Source organism: Neopelma chrysocephalum, unplaced genomic scaffold (genome assembly GCF_003984885.1).
Source record: "Neopelma chrysocephalum unplaced genomic scaffold, ASM398488v2 Primary Assembly neopelma1_107, whole genome shotgun sequence".
Taxonomy (NCBI): Eukaryota; Metazoa; Chordata; class Aves; order Passeriformes; family Pipridae; genus Neopelma; species Neopelma chrysocephalum.
Window position 1 is genome coordinate 494,338 of NW_020897772.1, and position 22,736 is coordinate 517,073.

The 22,736-nt window shown below is 38.4% G+C and overlaps 1 long non-coding RNA gene across 1 annotated transcript in view; it reads left to right on the forward strand.

Moving 5' to 3' along the window:
- Positions 1–22,736, forward strand: part of LOC113973881 — a 138,315-nt gene that overhangs the window by 113,953 nt on the left and 1,626 nt on the right. Inside the window, exons 2-4 of the long non-coding RNA XR_003536364.1 lie at positions 10,232–10,320; positions 11,506–11,626; positions 20,901–21,724. This is a non-coding gene — a long non-coding RNA (uncharacterized LOC113973881). The remainder of the gene's footprint in view (positions 1–10,231; positions 10,321–11,505; positions 11,627–20,900; positions 21,725–22,736) is intronic.

Below are 22,736 nucleotides of genomic sequence, written 5' to 3' on the forward strand. Positions count from 1 at the left end.
CTTGAGATGCTTATGGGTGACAGACAGTCCTGATCCTGAAGATCTACCTGTGGCTGAACCCCTGAATTTGTTCACAGCGTTGTGTGAAAACAAAAATTCTTTTTATGATTATTATCTAAGTGTTCCTCCTGATTTCCCAATAACAGGCTGAATTCTCTATGCTATTAAATATTACTATCGGATCCTTTAGGAGGCAGCCAGTTTTCTTAGATATCCTTGGCCAGCTATTTTGTGATTGACCCACGAGCTCAGTCTTCTAAGGAGGGCTTTGTGGCCAAGTATAATTCCCTTTTTTGGTCATGTACAGTCTTGAAGAGCAGTGAATGAACACTGATGATTTAAAGGAACTTATTCAGAGTACAAAAAGCACTGAACCTTCTTATCCTAGTGCAATAAACCAGGAAAACTGGGTTTACATTGCTGCAAGGTTGAACTGGGGTGCAGGAAATATCATGTTTTGTTAATCACTTAAGGGCCTGGTAACTGTAGTGCTGATTTGCTGTAGCTTTGCAAATCTTTTTGCCTAAAATTTGCACTTAAGCCATCTGGTCTTGATGAGATTACTCAGATGACTGATGAGAAAAAATTGAGTGGTTTTTTTAAATTTGTTCTTTCAAAACAAGAAAACCACTAGAGGATTTTACATGTGGTTTTTCTTAGTAGCTAAGAAAGGCATCAGGCGCTTTTTTGATGTTAATATCATGTTGTTTTGACAGGAAAAAGACAAAAGATCTGAGAGTTTTGTCTCCTTATATCATGACACACAGCTGAGATGGGGAAACTTCATGCTCTGTTACGTACCTTAGATGCAAATATAAAGTGTATTGCAGCAGATGTTACCAACTCCCTGTAAATAGGCACAAAATTAAAACTGGACTTGCCTAGGCCTAGTGCTAATTGGGATTTACTCTTTCAAAATAAGGCTTTTTGAAATGTCATGGTTTGAAAAGGCCCAAAATCCAATTCTGATTCCTAGCCCCCCTCCCACATCTCAACCCCATGTGAGATGGGTTTTCCAGACAAAAACACGAGACTCAATATGGGGGAAGGAATATATTACAAAGACTATACAAATAAATACTTATACTATAATACACTGCATACAATCTTAACTCTATATCTATCTCTACCATGACAGTAATATTTACAATGGGCCAAAATCTCTTCTCCCTCCAAATAATAGTCCAGGAGAGAAGAAGAAGAAAAGACCCCTTCCAGTCTCTGAGCAACAGGTGTCTCTCTAGGCAGCAGGCTTTCTTCTTCTCTTTCAGGCAGCAGTAGTAGTTGCTGGCTCTCTGCCAGCACACACGAGGGGGTCTCCAAGCCCCTCGGCCCTCCGTCCTCAAACGGGGGTCTTTCCGTGGACTACGTAACCCCAGACAAGGTCGTTCCACCACGGTCATATCACGAAGCACGGGGGTCTTCGTGACAGTCTGGTATCTTCAGGGGAAATCAAGCCCCTGTGCAGAGCTCCCATGCTCTGCCTCAAAGATGGCTGCCAGCTTCTCTGAAGCTGGAGCAGGGGGGGCCAAGGTCACCCCCCCACACACACACATTCCTTCGGCCGTCCTGGCTTATCTCTCAGGAGGCCATGAGCTTCCTAGCTCCTCTCAGCAGTGCATACTGCACTTTAGGACTCCTCTCAGTCCACCACCCCCTCCTCTTTCTCGGAGGGGTCTCTAGCGAGTTTGGGGGTTTTGGTTTATCCAGTTCTTACCCCGCGAAACTCTGTTCCTGCTGCTGGCTTGGTTCTCTTGTCCTGTTGCTGCTTTTCCTTCTCCTCAGACACCTCTGTGTCTGCCTTAGCTGCATACCGGCTTGTGTTGCTCCTTTTGGTCCTTATCAGTTGGCTCTTTGCCACTGCTCTTCGGACGCTGCTGTCTCCGCTGCTGCTCCGTCGCTGCTCCCAGCGTCTCCCACTTCTACTTACAGGGGAGAAAACTCCCCCAGTTCCTAGCCGCAGGCACTCAGCCCAGCTTCAACACCATTCCGAGTCCCTGCAGCCCCCCAACCGGGGGCTGGGGGGGCAGAGGCCCCCAAGGGGCCGGAGCCCCTTCTCCTCGTGGCTCACCACAACATGGCCACCTCTTCTTCTCACAACAAGTACCACTGCTTCTCTTCCGGTCTCCAGAGATATGTTTATATTTTGCAGGAGCACTGATTGGTCAAGCTCCAAGGGTCACCACCCCCTGGGGGTTACCACTTTCAGCTTCAGGGGGAAACCTGGTTCAAACCACTACAAATCACAGAGAATAATTTTTCTGAAGAGTTCTCTTGTCTGGTTTACTTAAACCTTTTACCAGAGTAGAAAATCACTGCAGTAATTAGGATTAAGTTAATATCATTAATATGTGTCCATTAGATTACTGGAAAACCAGTTTGCTTAATTTTTTTTTTCTTCCTAATTCACCACCCTTATTTAATCTAAATTAAATTTTGTAGCCACATGGCGTCTTGATATATTTTGTAGAAATAGAAAATTCTGTAGTTGATTTATAAAGTGAAAAGACTGGCATTTCAAGGAAAATGGACTTTTACTGATGGATTTTCTAGTATTAGCAGAACATGTTTAACATTGTTATTTTACTGTCCTTTTCAAGCCAGATGTCATAGGCTTGATCAACACACTTTTTTTGCTGGAGCTTAAACAGTAAAAATGTTTAACTGTACTTAAGGAAATAGGGCCAAACCTTTTGTTGATATAAATTCCACCCAATTACTGCACTGTTGTTAGGTATCAGTTTGTGACAGCTGGAACATCTTGCAGTTTCCAAGACAAAAAGCTAAACTGCTGTTTTTAAGGGCAAACGTGATGAAAGGATGATTTTCTAAGTCTGTAGGTGGTGCTCTTGTCACTCGAGAAGGAATTCAGCCCCGGAAAGCTGCAACTGTAGTGCTGGTTTTATACTGTTAATATTTTTGAACCAATCAGTCTTGTTGTCAAGATTAGATTACGTTGCTTCTCATCTGTTTTTTTTTCCATGTGAGGAGAACGAGACAATATATTCACTGCAGTTCTGAAATAGGTTGCTTGGCTGCAGCATATTTTCCCATATACTTCAGCAAGTCTTATTTTGGTATAGAATTTAAGTATTCAGATTTCAAGTGATATACATTGCATATAACAGACAGACTTCTACCACATAAACATCTAGGCTGGTGCTTTTGTAAGGATTCAGGATTGCCATGGCAATTTTTAGGCAGCAGATTGCTCCTGTACTGCATATTTGCAGATCAGTAGGAAGTACAGGGATTCAGATGAGCACAGATAGATCCATTTCAAGTATTGCTATTTATTTTTGCTATTTTGCACACTTGATACTTCACTGGAGTAAAGTGTATGGAGAAGATTTTTCAGTGATCATGGAAATGAATTGGAAATTTTTATGTATATATACATAAGCAGCATATGCATACACAAGCAAAAATGTATGAAAAACACATTAGAAAGGAAATATTTGGCTGTTATTCTTTCTATCAGTTCTTATCCCAAGGCTTTTGGAGGAGATAAGGTGAAGATGAGAAAGAGGTGGTGAATATATAAGTACAGGCTCTTTTGCTGCTTTGTGGATTTTAATCTACTGAATAGACAGATTCCATGTTTCTGTGTCCCAAGAGTCAATGTGGGGTTTGGTGGTTTTTCTTTTCCCTTTTTCTAAAAAGTTTTATGGCTTTTACAATGACTACACCAAAAAAACCCCACATTAGAAACATCTGATTTCTAGACAAGTATTAGAAAACCAATTTCTGTGACTAAGAAATTATTTTTGTGCTTGGATTGTAGTAATTTGGAACCACTACATGAGTGTCTGCAACTCCACAGTTAATGAGCAATTATAGAAAACTGGTGGTGACCTAAAGTTGTGCTGGGTGATGGTTTTTAGAGTATTCTGTATGTTCTCAAGGATTACACACATGTCTGGATGTTGCTCATGAACAGAGCAATGCTCTGTGAGATCACAGCAATTTTGTGCAGTGACTCAGGATATTATTTTGGCTCTGAAACTTGTGCAAGGAGGAAATGTTATACTCGTTCTGTGGGGGTAAAAGAGAAATTTTCCATTCCCACACTGGTTTTGAATCTGGTATTTCTTCAATACTAAACTCTCTGAATGGCAAATAGAGATTATTTGTTCATCATTCAGAAACTGGAGTCAACACTGATTTTTCTGAGGCTTCTCAAGATCCAAGTTGGGTTGAAGCATGAGGTACTGGATCCTTAAATAATATTAAAACTGGTTGTCTTTAGGAAAGGTTACCAGGTAACTATTGGCTATTGCTTTGCTGAATGAGAGGAAAACAAGTGTTGAAAGTGATATCAATATTTTTTGACAGTTCTACAACCTAAATGTGGATTATTAGATTTATTAGTGTATATCAGCTTCTACAAACATACGAGAAATCTAACCTTTTGTTCACTGATGGTTTTTAACTACTGAAAGTTTATCAGGAAAGTAGGACTTAGGATCATTCCTACTGTTGATTTAACACGATTTTAGGCAAAACTGTTTCAGAACAGAGAGAATTACAGTGAACTGTCCAATTCCTGTTTTTTAATGAGGCAATGGGCACAATTTTTTCTCCTGCCTCATTAATTCCTGATTGCAGAATCACTGAGCTTGGAAAGATGCTCCTGGGATAATCTAGTTCAACCCCTAGGCCCCAGCAGAGTCAGCTAGAGCTGGATTCCAGGGCTGAGCCTGGCTGGGTGTTGAATATCTGCACAGACCTTACAAACATCTCTGGGCAAATCTGCCCCAGTCTTTGACTAACACTCATTTTGTGGCTGGTGTGCACAATGGCTCGTGTGTATACAAACTATAAAGCATGTAAAACTGATCTGACCACTTTTTAGGAGTCTTCTAAAATGGCTTTAGACAGCATTCTCCCAAGGAGAAAAGCAAGGAACAGAAGTGTGGCCAGGGATCACCTTGGTCTGAACTTGTTAAACCTGTGAAAATAGGACCAAAATTTTACATTAGCATTTATGATTCCCTATTTTTCTTAATCACTAGATAATTGTAATGAAAAAAAAAAGTTTAAATCCAACTGAGGGTTAGTTGGGAAAGGGTAATGAAAAATTCCATTTAAGACTAGTTTAATAGTTATAAAGGAATCTTGATAACACTAGTAACTTGAACTGCTCCTTCAATACTCTCTTGGATACATTCTCTAATTTCACACTGGTATCTCTGAGAAATGTTGTTAGGTCTGTGCACTGAGAGGTGGTGCAGTGATACAGTTTTAAAAGGGTTTTGGAATGAAATCAATACAGATGGAAATAGTGGTATCTGCAGAAAGGCTTCTCCATCAGTGGAATGAGTCCTTGGTTCTTGTTAGGGGAGGTGATAATTTGTTTTGTGAATTCACTGATGCAAAGACAAAGCAAAAAAAGGAACCCAAAGATGAAAATCCCAAACTGTTCAAGCTTTTGATATGTGAGAGTAACTGGTACTTAGTAATAAGCTGATGGTGAGCAGGAATTGGTAAAGAAAAGAGAAACACTGTACCAGTATTATTTATTTATTTTTATTCCTCAGTCAGTAGCATTCTGGAAGCACTTTGACATGTCTCTGTCTTGCAGTTGCATTTATTTTCATTTTGGTAAACCCTAAGGTCTTTTATTTTTTGCTTATCTCTAAATCCTTTATTACTACTCTCTTTGAAAAAGTGTCTGAGCAGAAGATGCTTTGAGTTACATGAGCACTAGTGAGTTTGATAACAAGATTTGCAGTATTTTCAGTAATATAGGAGGTTTTCCTTAGGCTTTTTAATACTTTACTTGTTGTCGTTAGTTAGGTAGTGAAAAGATTTCCTCACGGAAATTTCCCAATGAAAAATGAGCTTTTTTCTCATGTTTTCTGATGATTATATTGGCATAGCAAAGTACATATATGTGTAACCTAATCACCTTTGCCTTTTCTGTGTGCAGTCCAGCTCTGTATTGCATCCCTCTGAATTAGCATAAACTTGGTTCTTATTCTGCTTAAAAAAATTGTGTCTACTTGTAACCCGCTTATGAAATGCTTTCTCCAAACCGTTGTTCCTTTTAAATGTCAAAACCTTAGTGCCAAATTTTTGGCAATGACCAAACAATGACCACTGATCCCCACTTGGTGTTTGGTGCACCCAGGTGGAGATCACAGTTGGTGGGGCATTGCTGGAGTGGTTTCTAGGCCAGATGAAGTGTTCCTATACAGCAGTAATATCTAATTCATACAGAATTTTTAGTGATACATTTGTAAGATAACTTTTTCACGAGAAGCTTGTGGTGTCTACTGCGTAGGTACTGAGAACCACGTGAATCTTCATCCCCCCAGAAAACCCCGGGGGGGGATGTGGTAGGGAGGAGGACACACAACTCTTCTGCCAGGTTCAGAAACTACCTAAACCTCCAAAATTTCCCAGATTAAATGTCCCCAGGACTGAAACAGGTTTCTTTCTAAGTTGAGCTTTCAAATGGAAGTAAATCTCCAGTGGTGTAGGCTCCAAAATTCACGGCTCTAAAAGGTTCAAGCCAATCAGCCTCCTCTAGGCAGTCTCACAGCTTTTAACCCACACCGTGCTCTCTCTTCAATAATGCATTGCCCTGAGGTAAAAGTGGATTGTTTCAGACGTGGATAAGCAGCCAGAGAAGAGAAGCAAACATCCCTGCAGAGCAGAGTTAGTTTGCTTTGGTTTTTCTTTTTTCTCTGGGAATTACAGGTTTTCTGTATGAATAACATCCATTACCTGTTTAACCCTTTTGCCAGGCAGCCACGTGGGGCTGTGCACAGCCCGGCACACCAATCCATCACAGTCACCGGAGAAGCGAAAATTTATACAAAAGCCAGTGACTTCAGGGACTTGTGATGGGTTTCAAAGTTGGTTTGGCTGCCTGTGTATGTGTCAAGCTATTTGTAATCCTGCAGTGGATTTTCATCTCTTCATCATCAGCGTATCAGGGACACGTTTGTAGGGTCAGGAGTCTCTACAAAAAAAATATGGAAGAGTTTCTTGACCAACTCATAAAAGCACTTCTTTCATCCTGCTCTCTGCTAGGATTGATTTTCCTCAGCAGATGTCAGTGAAAGGAGTGGGGTAGAAGCGAGGGAGGTGCCTTAATTTATAGTTCTTGCTTTTGATGGGTGAGTTTTAAATTGCACCGAGGCATGGACTTGGCTCATTGTGTTACTGGCATTTTAGCTACTGCTCAATTCCAGCTTCCATTTTAACTTATTAAATTATCTTGGTTAAAATTCTGATATGATTCCCCCCCCCCAAAGCAAAATTCCAGAAGAATAGTTCAGTAAATCATTTAAAGACTATATGTTTTATGCTTCAATTTAAACAATAATTGTTTAAATTATTAAAATGAAATTAAATAAAATTATTAAACAAATAATTATTAAACAAAATTATTAAACAAAAATTTAAATTATTAAACAAAATTAAACTCATTAAACAAAATTAATTAATTTCTAAAGTACCTTGGTGAAACATAAGTTGTATTGTTTCAACTGTTAGTCCTGGAGAAGCTATCATGAATTTTTTAGCTTTATAACTGTTTAAAGAAGCCTAATTTGGAAGGAAAATGCAGGACTCTATTTTCCTTTGTGATATTTTGTACAGTGTGACAAAGAGTCAGCTCAGACAGGACATATTTTGTATTTTCATGTTATGAGAAGACCTGACCCAGAGAATGCTTAAGCAGGTGTTCTGTACCAAAAAATTACTTTACCATGTCACTCTACATCTATCTGTCTATCTGTCTACCTATCTATCTCTAAGTTATGGAAAAAATATAGAATTACTAGTGCAGAGAAACTACACAAACTGAAAGAGGTTAAGGTGTGAAGACTGAAGGTATCAAAATATCCAGAGAAGCAAAGCATTGTGCTTAGATATTTTCACTTGGGATTGTGGAAATAGAAAACATAAAACAAACTCTTGCTGCTTCAAGGAGAATCTTTTGTGTGATGCCTGGAAGAAGCCACCAAGTGACTGGCTCAGTCAGCAAAAGCTCGTGGTTGTGGAGGAACTGTGGTCACCTGGAACCAGGTGGTGTGTTCCCTAAACCTTTATTAAGAAATTGAGAAGATGAAGGTCATGAGAAGGCATCTAATTCCATTACTTGGAACACTAAGTGATAAACTTGGTAGATGTGACACCTTGCTGTGTCTGTAAAAATGGCCTGAATCAGAGGGTGGTCTGTTCATGCTATTGTCAAGAATATTTTTTCCCAATTTGCACTGTTTCTTGATTAAACTGTATCATAGATTGTATCAAATCACTGAAAGTTAAGAGAAAAATTGTAATACCTCCAGAAGCTTTTGCCCTTGGTAACCTACTTTCTAATTAACCTCCAAGTTGAATATAACATAAGTCTTTCTGTAGAAGTAGAGGTGCCTCTGATGATTAGGAAAAGAAATTGATTATTCAAAGGGTTCAGTGTTTTAAATTATTCCCTAACATCTCCTTGGGGACTTCTCATTAGTGTTCTTATTGGCAGCACTAAATTATATAAGTAGTCTCAATATATTTCCAATTCCAAGGAGAAATTTAGAAGTTCAAGAGTTTTCACATTTTTATGTTCTTAATATCAACATTGGTAAAAATAGTTCTCTTGCAGGTGAGATGCTTCTGGAGGTAAAACTGGACAGTCACATACCTAAGTTGTCATTAATTTAGGTCATGGCAATAATGAAGATCTTTTATGAAGTTGCATTAGTTTATTAGAAAAGATAAAATTGCCTAAAAGAATCTTAAATTCCTTTGTATGAGGTAGGTTGAGGAAAGTCAGAGCTGTACACCGAATTATGTGTTTTGGTTCTGGTTTCCCTTTCCTGGTTTTGTTACTTTATGCACTACAAGTTGTAGAAATCTATGATCCTGATGAATCACAATCTGTTATGTCACTGATGCCTTAATAGCAGATACTTATGGAAGGTTGGATTACACCTTATTCTAAAAGTGCAGCAAATTGTTCGTGGGCTGTATTTGCATTTATTGATACTTTTGAAAGAGAGATTGATTATACTTTACAGTTCAGACAGACCCAAGTAATGGGGAATTTATGCAAGTAAGATCCAGAGGCTTATTTGGCTTAAACAGGATATATAAACAAATGGTTCCTGGCTAATTAATTGGTTTTTGCTATTTTTTGGCATAGACCACATAACTCTTTTGTTGGCATAGTGTGTTAGCAACTCTGAGCACATTGGGAATGGAGAGTTGAGTTCTTGTACTTTGAGTTGAACCCACTGAGATGTAGAGCTGTCACCATTCTGTGTCTAGAACAAACATTTGCTTTGGGAGCTTCTTCAGACTTTGTACCCTGATCCACAGACATCTGTAGTAAATAATTTGTCACCGCGGTGCTCAAGAAGGATTCCTGAGAGAAAATGTACATAAGTTTAATTCATGCATCTTTTACTGAGTTCTGACATACCTAATTCCAAACTTCAGCTTCACAGACTTTCGTTTCATTATTGCTAATTGCTCAGAATTAATGAATATTTAGAGTCTCATAAGCAAGAGAGAACATCACTAGTAATTAAGATGCAGCAGGTTATCTGATTTGATTTTACTTCTACATCTACTTGATAAGTTGCCTAAAAAAGTAATTGGCTTGTATATTTTAGCAGTATTTACAGATTTCAACTTGAAGAGTCAGCTCTGATACACGACTTGGAAGCAGATTTACATCCAAGCTGCCACTCTTGATTGGTAGGAATGCACAAGTTTCAAAAAATCATGTTTGAAACCGGTACTCTCACACATGCTGTTGTGTAGAAAGAAATAATTATTTTTCTTTTTTTTTTTTTTTTTAAGCAAGGGCAAAAAGAAAGGAAAAAAAAACCTCCTACAAAGTGAAAACAATACAAACAAACAGTCACCTGGAGCTTTAGTGATGTGTTGGACCCAGATAAAAGGCTTTAGTAGAAGGCAGATATATCACAGTGAAGCCACTGAGCTTTGAGATGAAACCAAATGTAAAAGCAAACAGAATTTGATGGGGCTGTTTCTCGTCCACGGAACTGATCTGTGTGGGCTTTGTTTTCCTTTTAACATGGTGCAGATATCTTTAGGACTTCCACTCGTGTGTGTTTTGAGTCTGTGTATTAGGCATGCCCACGTATCAAGAAGGGTGACCAAGAGTGCACTTGGGAGTTTGTGAAGCTTTGTAGGATTTTTGAAACCTTTTCAAAGCTTTCGAACTAATGTGTCGTTACTAAATGGATTTTCACAGTGCCAAGTCCAGAATGATCCCTCTTTGCACTGGGTGCTTTCTTATCCTACTGGGAAAATACCTTAAAAATTAGCACAAGAAGCAAGTGGGTGAGTGTGGACTCTTTCATCATCCATTTATATGTATATGTATATATATTTATATATACACACACACACACATATTTGGATATATACATATATATTTGTGTACACACAAATATATATTTGTATACACACACACATATTTGGATATATATTTGTATATATACATATATATTTGTATATACATATATATTTGTATATATTTGTATATATATACACACAAATATATATTTAGGTTCAATAAAAACATAATTGATGACTTTCCAAATTACTCCTGTGTTTTTTGCTGTACTGTATAAATATTAGAAGGGATTCATGGTTGCAATCTCTTTTTTGTACATATCATCCTCCAACATTGATATGTTTGAGAACAGAGTTTAAATCTGGGGTCGGGGTGGGGGAACGGCGACATATAACCCCCTGACCTTCAGCAAAAGGTAGTCTGTGTTCCGTCAAGAAGTTTTAGTTCTTGGAGAAGTTCTTTTTTTCTCCTTCTTAGACAAAAAATTCCATGTTTCAGAGCAAAGATGCAGCACTTGTGCCAGCTGTGAGTGCACTGGGTTCAGTTTGTTTGTCTGAGCCTCCAGAGACATCTTGTCTATACCAGACACGTATAGGCATTTAATATGGCTCATTTCACCTCTGAAGCATCAGATTAGAAACTACTGAAGAGAATCAATTTGGAGCAAAAATGTGAACAGACTTTTTTTTAATTTAATGATTTTCTTGATGTTACATAATATCAGAACAGATTAGAAAATGAATAATGGAGCATCAGAAGTTCTGCTCATCGAAGCCAAACTTTTGTGTGTTTCTAAATGAATATTAAAGTGTTTCATATAACAGAGCACAGCAGATCTTGACTTGACAGTGAGGTAGGGTGGTGGCATTAGCACTGTGGACACCACCACATCCCACTCCCCCTGGATGTTGTTACATGAAGCTTTACTTTTTTCTGGTCCAGAACGGCAGCAAAGAGGACCCAGAAGCCACATTCCATCTGTGGTTGTGCTCTGAGCAATCCTAGAGAAGGGAATACGACTTGAGGGTGGTTAAATGGGAGAGAAGGATAATTTTTACAGTCATTATTACTCCCCATCTCATCAAACTCTTCTCCCCTTATTTTTCCAGTAGTCTGCATTAATTAACTTATTGAATGGTGTGATTCTAGCAAAGCTTTCTTTGTTATAGATCCTTGCAGAGAGGTATAGCCTGGACTTCATAGATTTGAGTTTCCTTCCTGTTGGTAGAACGTGGATAACATGTAGAAAAGTGACTCAGATTCATCATAGGAAAATATCACATGTAATAAGTCTATACTGCTTAAATGTTTTTAAAGCAACAGTTTCCTAAGAGTGACTGTTGAACCGTGAAAAATGTGTTGAATTTGGGGGAAGCAAAAGTAATAGATGAGAGTGGGATCATTAAAATAAATAGATGATGTGTGTGCTTTTCATTCCTACACAGTGATCATCTGTATTATTATGTATTAATACACATAATTAACTATACATATAATTAAAATCATTCAGCTACAGCTATTTCCTCAGTCAGTAGAGACCTGTTCCTACCTCATTTCTTGTTGTATGTTTTCAGTGGTTTTCATGTGAACAGAATTTTATTGAAACGTGGAGAGAATCCATTAACATAAAAGGTTTCTATCAGACAGAATTATATTAGCAAAACTACCTTTCTTTTCATATTGTCACATAGCAAATGTCCTGAAACTGCAAGTTACAAATATTTGTGGGTTTTGAATGCAGATACTTGTTGAACACAAGTGAAACAGTGAAGTTATGTAACCACTTAACTCGCTGGCAACTCCCATCAGCCATATCACAAGCCAGATTTGGGAGAGGTTATAGATTTAAGACTTTCAATGGAGTAAAATATTAAATATGATTTTTAAAAGCAGTTAAATATTGCACATCAAACAAACCAGAAGTATGCAAACCCTTATTCTGCACTGCTAAAGCGTGTTACCACCTCACTTCGAGTAAAATCCTCTGAAATATCACTTCTTGCACCTTTTTTTCCTCTGCCTTGCGTGGTTCTATGAGAAATAAAAATATGGTTTTTATAGGCGTATGGCGAAGTTGTAAGATATTCAAGCCCCAGACTGGGAATGGGTATCAGGGACTTTTTTGGCTGGATAAGGGAAATCTAAAAGTTCCTAAAAACTAGAATTTTCCGGGACAACGTGAGAATTTTTGTACACAAGGGTTTCTTCTCTCTCTGGGCTAAGAACAAAGGAAGATCCATCATTTTTGACAGAGGATGCCCAGCAGCCAATCGAAAGAAAGGGAAAGCCCCTTTTCAGAGAAAAGAAACCTTTTTAGGCAAAAATGAATACACCAAACTTGTCTGAAAAGGGTGGGGATTTTGTGAAACTATAAAATGGATGGAATTTAAACCGAAGGGGTCTTTTTCCCCGAAAACTCGGTGCGAGAAAGACCCAGCGCGTTGAATAAATTCTTCCTTGTTTCTTTGTTCCCTGAGTTTATGCCTTCTTTCTAAATTTAAAAAGAGGGATATTTCCCACAGTTCTTTATGCCTTTGTCAAGTTTTTATTTCCTAGTTTCACTTGTCTCTCAGCAGTCAGCATTTCCCCTGACTGGTGATGTTTCTCCCTCATGCTGAGCTCTGGTGTTCACCACGTGCCACCCCTCGACTCCATCAGTTCTCTCTGCTTTGGACTTTTGGCTGGAGGCCCTAAGGAAACTGGGAGGGGAGTGATGAACAGTGAGAACAAGTGATGTGTGAGAAATCACCTGCACTTGCCCTTTGAGTCAGCAGCCAGTGTGAGTACTTCGGGGGGGGGCTTGGGTGACAAATGAGAAATTTTTCCTCTTGTTTGGAAAACTCAGCAAGTCCATGCTAATGTGAAGCAATATATCTTGAAGGGGAGAGCCAGCCAAGACCTAAAAGGCCTGGTGAAGTGCTTACTGTTAATTTATTTGAGGAGTAAGTAAATATACATTATGTCATTGTATATTCAGCAAGTGCTTTTCCAGTGGAAGGACACATACAAATCACAGTAATGTTTTTTCTTGATGCATTGGCCAAACCATTGACCATGTCTGTGGCTTTTTTTTCCTTCCTAGAGGATTAATCAACAATCCTAACGTATCATATCACTCTGTTAATCTTAAAAAAAAAATAAGATGCAAGAAAAATATATAATGTATTTATTACACTATTCTGATTTTGTTCTTTTAAGTGCTAGGTGACAGGTAGCAGCAGACAGCTTTGAAGGGTCCAAATTCCCTCCAAAACCTCAGTAAGCAATTTATACTTCCTACCTGTTAGACCTTTCCCAAACTGTTCAGTGATAATTGTTTTAAGGATTAATCAATAGTAAGTCACTGTTGGCTGCTGCACCTGGTCCCAAAGTGGGGGAGGAAGTGGCAGGAGCTGAGGTTTCCTTTTTGGGTGTGTTTAATAATTTCTAAGCAGGATGGAATGGATTGGATAAACTTAGCTTTTGATCTTGTGGGTTTTAATTTTTAGTCATTAAATTGTTGGCTGCTTTTACCTTACATCAGACGTGCCTAAGCAGTAGCTTTTATGGCAACATAGTGAAAAAAGGTGAGACAACTCCATTTCTGTCCCTAATCATCCAGTTACTGCTCACCATCCTGGCTAGTCACTTTGTTGAAACAGGAAGGTTTAGGCTTCACCTGGGGACATTTATGTTAAATATGAAATTCCTTCCACATGGGAGTGCAAATTCAAGCAACCTACAGTGGTTAAAGGGTCTTTTAAACTGGCTTAAAACTAGCTTAAACCCAAATTTTAACTAACTTAAACTGAACTTTTTGGCTAACTTTGAGATCGTCTGTGAGAATCTTCTGGAAATTTCTGCAGGTGTTGTATTGAATCCTGTGGGCTTCTCACTAGAAAGCTATAAAGCAATCTCAGAAATCCACAGAAAATATTATGGACTTGACCATAATATAAGTGGACCATAAAATATATTAATCAAATGTCCTCAATTCCTGGTAAATTCCCTTTTCTTCCTAATGCATTATTTATTTTTTGTTTTAATATAAAACTGTCAAGTCTGGCCTATTTTCCACAATACCATTTGTTCTCATCTGAATGATTTTGCTGTTGGTAAGGCACTGGCTTATTAAAAAGCACAGGATGCTCTCAGTAAATTGGTATTACTTGACACCACCTGCTGCTTTCCTCCTAAAATGATTTCTTAAAATATGGTATATTCTTTTATTAAGTCAGCTAAGATTCTGCCTCTGCATCACTTCTCTTGATTACACGTTTTGTTTCCCAAATTGTCAAGCCTACTTTATCTCCTCTTACAGTATCATATTACATTTCTCCTTTTCATCCATCAAGTTTGATTTTTGGAGAGAGTTTCTTTGCGCTTCTTGGAAACAATTTAATACTTGGGAGAGAATAAAGAAAAGGCAAGAATAAAACAGTGATATATCAGTAAAGGAAGAAACATACCCCAGAGAGGGTGTGGGTTGGGTTGGGTTTGTACCAATATTTTACTCCTGCCTGTTACCCTCATTGCTTGTTTTTCTCTTTTTTTGATCCTTTTCTGTTGTTCTGTTTCCCAGCTCTGGGCCTGATTTCCAGGTTGGTTTGAGTGTGAGGGTTGTTTGATACACAATTATCTGAGGACTGTTTATGAAAGAACTTCAAAAATGTGGGGTTTGAGGTATGATTTCTATATACACAAAAGTGGACTTGCCTTTAGCACAGGGGGTTTTATAGTCAGTGTTTAAATGGTTCAGAGGGAGTCAGAGGAGTTTGTGTGTATCTTATCTATGTGTTTTGTTAGAGTGCTCTTGGATTTTGTGTGTCTAAAATTATTAAATAGGAAACTATTAGTAATGTCTGATGTCAGAAAAAAAACCCAATCTAAGATCTGGAGGTTCTGTCAATATAAATTGTGTTGGCAGAGAGCCAGCACTTCTCATTTATTTGTGGGTTACTCTCAGGAAACGCAGGGCTCGTCGGGCTGCTTTATAATTTTTTTTTTTTTTACCTATGTTATCCTCTAGACTTAGCTTGTTTATATTGTTCTAAAGGGCTTTACCTTGCTCAGCTCTGTGTAGCTGAGCTGAGTCCACACACAGCTCACTGCCTTGGTTTGATTTCTTCTGGGGTTTCGGTGCCGATCGCCAGTGCCGAGGATTTTCTGTTGGACTACAAAAGTTGGAGTGAATTAGAAGAAAAAAAACACAATCTACCAGCAATGTTGTAGTTTACCCACTGTTCTGAATTCAGGAGGAAAGAAATTATTTTCTTCCTGCCTAAGCTCTGTACTTGTTTGCAGAGATAACAGCAAGAACCTGACATGGAATTTCACTCCAAATCTATTGATGTAAACAGAAAGAGCTCCATTGACTTATGTGGGATTTGGATCAGGTGCTTAAAACTGGTGTTATGGAAAAAAAAAAAAACAATCACCAGGCATATTGTGAACTTGTAGAAACAGCTGTAGCGAATTTATTTTGCACAGAATTTAGTTACCTGGAGCTGTGGAGCCAGAGATAAGATTATATTCTCTTCTTTGTTGTGCATCTGAATTATTGCAGTGACACTGGTTCAGGCAAGTTGAGTAAGAAATTAAATGTTATATGATTTCACAGGTATTGATCTTCAGAATGCTATTAATGATCTGGGTAAATACCTGGAATATAAAACAGCCTCTGCTTGCTCTTGGGGATGCTTCTAAGTAATGAGAGATGGAAACTGAAAACACATCCTTACTAGTTGCTCTTGCCAATTATATTCAAGTTTTTATGTGTTCATTAGTTAATACTATCTTTTAAAAAAACAAAAAACCTAAACACTCTCTTGAGTTTACTACTCTTTCTTTGGCAATGTTGGTTAAAAGGAGAAAAATTGAATGATCTGTAAGTGCCTGCCACAGATCTGAATATAAAGACTTTGCATCCTTGTCTTTAAGCAAGTTCCTCAAACTCTGACAAAAAATGAAGAGATGAGTTAAAAACCAACAAACAAACAAAGCCCAAAGAACAAAAGCTCATGAAAAAAGTTTTGTAACATACTGCCTATACTTTTGCTGAAATACTTTTTGTTTATATCCAGGAGCTTATTTGGATAGGGACTTTTGATATGCTGTTATGGCTCTTTTGGGTACAATTCAAGAAATAACTTCTAAATTTCAGTATATTGAGCTTCTTGGCTGAAAGAACAGACCAAGTTAGGAATTTATTCGTCTGTATTATACAGTGTGGTTATCTAACACTATTTTTATTATCGAAGTGAAAGGTGTTTCTTTCCAGGGTCTGTTTTAGTTTTATTTCTTGGGTTAATCTAAGAAGTTTGAGCTTCCTGCCCCAAAGGAGCTGCTCTTCCTGGTACAGGTTATTGCCAGCTCATGTTGGGGGAGGTACCAGGACAGCAGGGATGGTCTCAGGTCTCAGGGAGCGCCAGAGCTGCATCCCTGAGGTTTGGGAGGACTTTGCTGCAACTCACCTCAGGTTGTGTGTCAGGATGCTTGGGACAGGAGTGTCTCCACTTCATTCACTGGTCATATAAGATATGAGCTGTATTTTGGGTGCTCAAGAAGAAGGAAAAACCAAAATCTCTTGCTAAATATATATGTTACTCTGACATGTGCCGATCTTCAAAAACTCTACACTTTGTCTCCTGCCTCCAGCAGATTTCAACAAACCTCCATGCCTGCTGTGGTTCAGAGAGTGTTCCTGTCTGCAAACTCACTCTGCGCCCAGTGCCACCTATTATTTTATTCTGAGGTGAGAAATCTGTACCTTTAGTTGGTAGCACCAGGGTCTCTGGGAGGTGTTGATTTGGCACATTTCTGCCTTACCAGTGAGATGATGGAACGGTAGAAAAGGTGAAGCCACCTTTTGAAAATAGCCTGTTCACCCCACAAGAGGTTAAAGGAAGAGAGTCTTTCCCTTGGAAATTCTATTTTTGTTTGGCTTTTTGGGTGACTTGACCTTTAAATCCAAAAATGAGAGAAAAAAAATTACTGTTCTAAGATAAGCCCTGTCCACATCTATGTATTTTGGGGGTTGTGCTTCCATTCAGTGCCTAGATGGGAAGGTATTGAAAGCTCTGTACAAAAGAACAAAGTCCAAACTGCTGTCCAAATTTTTCCCCTGCTCATGTTGTTGCTGATAATGTTCAGGAAGACACATGAAGCTGAAATATTTCCCAAGCAAGATCTCCCTTGTGGCCACACTTACCCAAACCAGCAACTCCCTGGGTTTCTGTATTATCCATAGGTATTGGCCCTGACCTGAAGAAAGGGAGAAGCAGAATGCTGAGTAGGGCAAGAATTGCAGTAATAATGAAGACTTTAATTTTATATTAGATTCATTTGCTCATCAGCCGAGAAAGAGCAAATACACACACAATCAAAATCCATCCTATAAACATGTTTGAATTCATTAATAGGCCCTCAATCTTTTTAGATGATAAAATTTTAATTAAAAATATTAATTCACTTGGCACCATGCTTGGGTGATTTCTTCCCTTCTTGCCTGATAAAATTCTTGTAGAAAGTTGACTATGCTTAAGGTTTTTCAGAATTAAACTGTTAGCTTAAAAAAAAAAAATTCAAATTCCAATTTTTCTAACAAAATAAGATTTTCTAGGCTTGGATGTTTTTGGACAGAATTTGTATGTATAAGTTGTTGCATAATTGAGTAGAAAGAGGAGTGGGTTTTAAATAATATATGCACAAGGAAGATTTAATGAGGAGGCTATTTTTATTAAAATGTTTGTTTGCCTAGAGGTTTAATATTTAAATAAAGCTGGGCAAAAATTAAAGAAACAAACCCCAGATATTTATAAACCCTATCGTCTCCACTGTATTGCATATTGTACTGTATTGTACTCTATATTCAGTCCAGATAATATTAATAATCAACATTATCTCCCTAAGGAATATGCACAGCTGAAGTGGGGTAAGTTTCTGTCAGTTTGGTTCTCTCTAGGGTTTTTTTGACCCTATTTCTAGACATTTCTGGGGTGGCTGAAAACATGGGTCTATGCCTACCTTTGTTCATACAAAGACTTCTAATAAGCAGAGCACTTATCACTAAATGTAGTAATTGCTTCCATAATTCTAGTGCTCTTGTTTGTGAGAAGTGCTTTAGTTTGACTGAAGCTCCCGTGTGTGTCCTGTCTCACTTCCCTGACAGATACACAGTTCTGGAATGCCTGAGTGTTGGTTAGTTAGGGGGTTTTTGGGTTGGGATGTGGATGTTTTGTTTAGGTTTGGTTTTGCTTTAGATTTGTTTGGTTTTTGGTTTTGTTTTGTTTTTTTTTTTTTTTTTTGGGGGGGGGTTGTTTGCTTGTTTTGCTTTGTTTTTGTTTTGGTTTGTGTTTGTTTGTTTGTTTGTTATTTATGGTTTTTGATTGCTGTCTTTGGGTTTTAACAATCTATTTACGAGTGGAGTACAAAACGAACCAGGAAAAAACAGCAATTGTCTGCAGCAGTAGGAAAAGCAAATTAGGTTCGTGGGTCTGCTTAGGAAAATAAAAGAGGAAACTTGGATTTCCCTTTCCCTTCCTCACTCCAGCCTTGCCAGTCCTCTTATAATTACCACAGATTTTGTTCAACATATTGTAGAGCTGCTTAATTGCCAAAACTCGGTTGTGCTCTCAGACAAACCCTTCAGGCACTGCTGAGATACTCATCAGGACTAGGACCTTAGAGTTTTAAGGTCCACATCCCAAAATACTTCTCAGTTGTACATCTATGTGTATTTCTGTGTCCCTGCAGAAGCTTTCCCCTTCAGTCTAGGTGTGGGAAATATCCCTCTCTTTAAATTTAGAAAGACAGCATAAACTTAGGGAACAAAAAAAAAGGAAGAATTTATTCAACATGTTGGGTCTTTCTCACACCGCGTTTCCAGGGGAAAAAGACCCCTTTGGTTTAAATTCCATACATTTTATATTTTCACAAAATCCCACCCTTTTCAGATAAGTTTTATTGTATTCATTTTTACCTGAAAAGGTTTCTTTTCTCTGAAAAGGGACTTTCCCTTTATCCCAACTGGCTGCAAGCCATCCCCTGTCAAAGGTGATGGATCTTCCTCTGTTCTTAGCCCGAAGAGAAGAAGAACCTCACGTACAAAATGGCCCTAAAAGATTTAATTTTAAGAATTTTCTCATTTCCCTTATCCTGCTGAAAGAGACCCTGGCACCCAAGTTCAGGTCTTGGAACTTGCATATCTTACAACTTCACGATACACTTATTTATATAAAAACCCATATTTTTATTTCTCATATAGAGAGAGCTGTGTCTGAGCATCTCAGGCAGAGTGTTCATTTATTGCTGGAGGTGACAGCCATAGAATATATGAAATGCTTTGGTTTTCTTCCATTTATAAGCATTGTGGCTTATAAGTGTGAGCCTCAGAACTGGACAAACTGCCATTTCATCATGCTGTTTATTAGCAGCTCAGTAAGAGCAATATATCCTTATTTAATGCCACCACCGTTTTCTCGAGGCGCTTTGGCACTTGGATGATGAAGAAATCTGTCATGTAAACTGTGCACCATTGTCTCCCATTCATTGGGCTATTATTTTGGATTTATACAATTAGGATACACGCTGTGTACTTATTTTACAAATGTACTCTCTGCAAATGAGTTTTCCTCTACTCCCGTGGAAGCCAAATCTGTTCATCTGTGCCTGTGCCACTTCACACCCTCACTGACAGTTTAAATTTGTTAGACAATCCATGAGATGGAAGTTCAGAGATTGGTTTTTTTCTATCTTGACTTCTGAGTACTGGTCTTTTAGTAGATTTTTAGAATCCTGTTAAGTGAGTGACTCTGACTTTTACGTGGCCATAAATCCAATTGTAATGAATTTCATCGCAAAAAGGGGGAATCAATGTTAGGTTGATTTAATGGTTGTTGTCCCCAAAGTTGTTTTGTAATCTCTTTCCTTCAGCTGGCTGTGGATGCAAGTTGTTCATGAGAAGTTAGACTGTTATTTTGTAATTTTCTGCCACTTTTTAATGAGGAAAGATATGCCTGTCTTCAGAGGGTAATGAGAAAGCCACACCATATGGAGTGAGTAGCACAGAGAGAGTGCCCCTTGATGAATTCATGGTGTCTCACTGCATCTACCTTGAGGGGAAAATGCTCTTGTCTATATATATAAATTAATTCTAAAAGTTCCAAGTTGCTACTTTCATCAAAGTATATGTAGTAGCCTAGCAAAGAAAACCTGAGCTGCTAATCCATGTTCTGCTTGACCAAGAGGTTATTTTTAGCCAGTGTCTCTCTCTGGGGAATCAAACTGTTTCCTAAAGAGCTTCTTATTTTGCACTGGTTGTGAGAGATCAGAGATCGTATTAAGTTACAGTATTGCTTGACACTAAGAGAAAAAAAATTCTTTAAGATGTCTTTGTTAGTTGCCCATGTATGTTTCGATGACAATTTTCACTTTTGCTCTATTTGAAATAAATAGGTGGGCTTGCCATCAAAGCTTGACTCTATAAAATGAAATTATAATCTTAGTGGCTGATGTATCATTCCCAGTAGCGAAGATGTTATAGGCCAAAAAATACCAACAGCTTCACTGCTGTATTTGTTTCTAGCCCTCAGGTGGAACTTTGCTCAAGCTGAAGCATGGGATGTGCAAGGCGCCAAACTGCTTTTATTCCTTGCTTCCATGGGTTCATTAAGTGCTGTTTTCACCTCCTTCTCAGCCAAATTAAAGGGTCAATGTAGAGGGAGTCAACACACAGAATTGCTGAGAGTGTGTTTGACGAGTAAAATGGGAGAAAATATGACCCTAAGTTTTTTTGGATGTTAAACGCATCTTCTATGCTTGTTTTTCAGAGCAGAGTTGAAGGTCCTGATGGAAGCAGAATGAATTTAGATGGCTGGCTATCTGTGCACCTCTTCCTCTCTCTGGCACTTCAGTGTTCTGTAGTTTTGTCTATGCTGATTTTTACCGCTTGGTAAAATTATTTTTATAGTTGTGTTCAAGACGGCTTTTTAGAAACACATCACAGAAAACTCTGTGGAATATAATTTTGACTGAAGTTTCACCATGCCACTGTTTGAATAGACTAGAAAGCCATCAGTATTCCCACTGTTCACCTCATCATCCATTCGTGTCCAGTCACTGCTTAAGCAAATTCAGCTTCTAGACCTGGATGTATAACCAGTGTGACTCCTACCTGATTATGAAATCCATTTTTGCTGGAAACGTGCATCCCTTCAGTAAGGAACTGCCAGTGAAATTCTCTACAGTGCTGTGAATCCAGGGTTTCAAATGCCTGAAAATCCTGGCATCAAGGATCTGTCTGTTCCATGGAGCCATGGATACAGAGAGAAGTGGAACGTGCTACTGCTCTTTATCAGAGGGTTCCCTGTGCTCTTGGTGACCGCAGACAAACAGGAAGGAAATCCCCAGGTATGAGTCTGAGAAAGCAAAATGATTCCAATAGTTCATCAATTGGGTCTTTTTGAGAGAAACACACCCCTCATTTTCGTCAGGGAGCGTGAGTGTGTTGGCAGCTACAGAGAAGGGACTTTGCTAGACAACAGAGCTTTAAACAGATTTAGGTGCATATTATTTCACTGATAGTTCAGCCTTGCTCCGTTCCTGGAAATGTTAACTGCTCTGCTGTGGGCACCATTTCCAAAATGTGACATGTCCCTCTGCAGCTCAACTCTATTTAAAGGGCTTTGTTTCTCTTGCTTTCCGTGTGTCTAAGTTCTCATACTCCAAACAACTAATATTTTATTTCTCTGTTGGCTGGATTAATTACTTTCAAAATGGACTGTACTCCTCTGATTGCCACAGCATCAGTGAGTTCTTGCCAAATTAATTTTCTGTTTGTAGATGGTCCATTAGCTACAATGGAAAACCTCTGTCCCCCAGGCAGAAATGCAAGCAGCACATCAACTCCTGTTTTGCTGTGTTGGAACAAGCAAATAGAGAATAAATACATCTGCCATCAGGTTGAATCCAGGCAGTTTTCCAGTTTGTCTTGAAATGATCAACAGACTGAAAACACTTCACTTGCTTCCGTTGGCCTTTTGAATTCACCTATTGAAAAGAGATAATGGCAAATGCATTTTACATAACGTCGAACAAAACAACATTACTGATGATCCTTGCCCCAAATAAAAAAAATCTTTATTCCTAAAAATAAAAGAAGCCCAGGTGAAGGGCTATAATAACTTAATAAAGCACCTTCTGTGAAAAAACTGCCACTCCCTGGAGCTGAACTCTCATTATCGTACAGCAGAGACAGTGGTGGGTTCTGAAATCATGTAAAGTGTTCTTAAGGCATTAAATAATTTTCACTTTCAGTGGCAGGTAATTTACATTACTTCCTCAGCTTCTGCCTGCTTAGGAGCCAACACAATAGCTTGTGGTCTATGCTAATCTATTCAAATGCTGGAATAAATTCAGGAGT